Source organism: Contarinia nasturtii, unplaced genomic scaffold, assembly GCF_009176525.2.
Source record: "Contarinia nasturtii isolate CC-2019 unplaced genomic scaffold, AAFC_CNas_1.1 Cnas_scaffold_5762, whole genome shotgun sequence".
Taxonomy (NCBI): Eukaryota; Metazoa; Arthropoda; class Insecta; order Diptera; family Cecidomyiidae; genus Contarinia; species Contarinia nasturtii.
Window position 1 is genome coordinate 1 of NW_022203031.1, and position 3178 is coordinate 3178.

At 32.4% G+C, this 3178-nt stretch overlaps 1 long non-coding RNA gene across 1 annotated transcript; it reads right to left on the bottom strand.

Annotated features, from left to right (window-relative positions):
- Positions 1–1184: 1184 nt before the first annotated feature.
- Positions 1185–3007, bottom strand: LOC116351590. Its single transcript, XR_004202171.1, has 6 exons — positions 2874–3007; positions 2545–2678; positions 2013–2116; positions 1622–1927; positions 1410–1555; positions 1185–1342 (listed from the first exon to the last, which is right to left on the bottom strand). It is a non-coding gene; the product is annotated as an uncharacterized LOC116351590 (long non-coding RNA).
- Between the last annotated feature and the right edge of the window lie 171 nt (positions 3008–3178).

The following is a 3178-nucleotide window of genomic DNA, read 5'->3' on the forward strand; positions in this document are numbered from 1 at the left end:
TCCAGAAAATATGTTTCTGAAGTTTTCAAAATTTTGACCGATTACAATACTTTTCACCTTACACTATGTGTGCGGAAAAGTAAAAGAGGGTCCATGAATGAAAAAATTAAATGGGGAGCACTTATGGGGAAAATAAAAAATACGTCTGGAGGGTTTTTCATGCCCTATCGAATGCCGAAAACCCGAACTCTCTATCTTTTCTGGTTTTCTCTAAAATCACTGAACAAACATATATATATATATATCTTACTATTCCATAGCTTAATGTATAAATCTACGTTTCACATTAAGCAATTATCTTCCAAATATTAAAAAAACTTTTTCAACGCCATTAAGTGTATTATTTCAATTGGTTTAATAAATGCAAAAACAATTTTGATAAAAATAACATAAAAAAAACAAAAAAAATTTAAATAAATTTCGAAATGGTGAATGTTAAAACGAAATGGAAAAAACTTGAAATCTTTATTACCGATATCAATTTGACATTTGGTAATCACGGTATTCACATTTTTAGTACAAATAAACTTCAAATAAGTAAGTAATTGTCGTATTTGAAAATAGATAGGTATTATGACAATTCATTGGTATTCATTCATTCTCTATTGTGTCTACCCCCTAGCAACACATACTACAATTTCCAAACAATCCTTATTAATTTACTTGCTATGCAGTTACGGTAATACGGTCTATCAACACAGTCTTGAATCAAGCGACAAACGCTGCTTGTTTATGTTTGTATTTGTTATAACAAATACAAACTGGAAAATATCTGTATGAAAAGACCGGTTCGTCACAAGTCACCAAAACACTCTTGCCGGCGATGTTTTATATGTGAATGAAAACGACATAAAAGGCGGTTCGATGACGTTAGCGTGGACTGGAAAGTGAATACGCACAAAAATCGTATTGGAAAGAATCTTGCGCGTTTTCGATGCGAAACCATAACGAAGCTGATTCTAAGTTTGTTTTGCTTTCGATGCGACAAACAATTCAAGTTCAGTGGAATTGGTTTGGGTTCAAAGCTATCGAGTACAAGACGTACGATTAATGCAATTCACTCGTACTTTGTAAAACTGAAACTTCAAAAAAGGTAAATATTGCGATTTTTTCATCAAAAAAATATTTTTTTCCCGAAAGATTTGTTTTTTATAATATTTTTTTTTTTTTTTGAAAAACTTTATTTTTTTCTTAAACCTGTGAATTTCTAATAAATTAAAATGAATGATTTTTTTCTTCGAATTTTGGTTAAAATAGCTTAGGCGAAGAATTCCTAACAATTGAATTATTTTGCCTATAAAAATCACTTCCGTCTTTAGAGTCTTTCGTAGAATCTGGAATTCTAAGATCGAAAAAAATGACATTTCTAAGAAAAATTTTGTAAGTCGACTCACAATTATAATACATACAAGCATAAAACAAGCGCCTAACAGCACAGCTTTCATTCGAACATCCAATTCCAATGGGAAAGTTATACCGTAATAATGTCTTCTTCAATGTCTAATAATAATTTTTTGGATATTCTTCCAATTTGAGTGCCATCCATTAGAAGAATCTGCAGGAGTGATTTTCATTATTATTATCAAACATAATGTGAGAAAAGGTAAAATTGATGTCTTACTTTGAATTCAGCATCACCAAAGAGACTTGATTTAAAGAATGGCGCTTCGATTCGTAAAACAGGTGTATTTTCATGATTTTTAACTGTGAAGCTATGATTTAGAAATGACCAGTCTTCTTTGACGCGTCCGATTACTTTACCAAGAGGTGCTGATACTTCGATTTAATCACGATAACCAACACCGATGCGTCGATAAAAATGCATCACTTCGTGGCTTTGAATGTTCATTACTTTCACGTCGAACGGACGAGATGCGCCAAAACTTCCTCGGGCACAGCAATTTGGCTCTTCAGTCTCCCAATAAATCTTTTTTTAAATTAATTCACAAAAGTAAAATTAATGGAAAGAACACGTTTAAAATATTGCAAGAAGAACAGTTTAATTGACTCACATTTTGTCCGGCGGAATTTTTGACGGTGAATGTATCGTTTGGTGCCAGAAAATGGACCCGCTCTTTTACCATTAAATGGTCGATCTGCGTCAAATATCCCAAACCTAAGATAAAAATGGTTATTATTTATCTAATCATGACGGGCGCGACCATTGGTGTCTATTCCTGACGGAAATTGACAGAAGTAAAATGTAAAATTTAAGAAAGTAATCTGACCTTTAAAAAAAAAGTTGAATTGGTTGTAAACCGGAGAATGTTTAAATTTACACAAAAATACATGTATTATCCAGATGAAAACAACTACGTTTTATATTGAACAATATTTTAATCTAAATTCCATTGAAATCAGTTTTTTAATGACTGATAAGAGAGTGAATGTTTCGCAAGATTTAAACAGCTTGGATTAAAAATAGATTTCAAATAAAATTGCGACTGTTTTGTTTGTAAACATTTTGATTTGCAAACAAAGCAAAAGTCACGAATTCGCGATATGGATTTGTGTACAAAGTAACAAAGTTGAAAAATAAATTACATGCATTAATGCGCGAGACAATCAAGGAACTCATTAAAACACAATGGCAAATTTGACTGAACATCAATTATTTCTGCTTGATCTCGATCACTTCGTTGAGATAAATATAGATACTGTGGTGGCCTCATGGAACTCTAAAAATATAGTGCAAACAAATTGAGTCAATTCTGATTTCTCAATTGAGCTATTCGAATTAACAGTAAATTCGACGCATTTTGAACACAATATAAAAAAATTTGGCACAAAATATGTCTTTCTGTTTCGATTTGAAGAGTAAATTTCCGAAATGAGTCGTTCCCATATTTCAAAATCCCCCCAAAAATACTTACATACGGCGGCGGCGGTGTACGTGGTACAACATTGCTGTGACAATCCATTGTTGACTTATATGTTCCAAACGAAAATAGTTCGAAATGTTTCGATTCGACTTGAATTGCCAGTAGTCTATAGTACCGGTCGACTGTGTTCAGACTGATTAATTTCATGAATCAACGCCTCAGTTTTACTGTCACCACATAATGTAACACAATCAGCTGATCCGGCGTCTGTTTTTCTCCGCGCTAAATCTTTGTTTTGATGCAATGATGAAATGCCAAGTCAAACATTGTTTTGTGAAATAGCAAATGATTTAAAA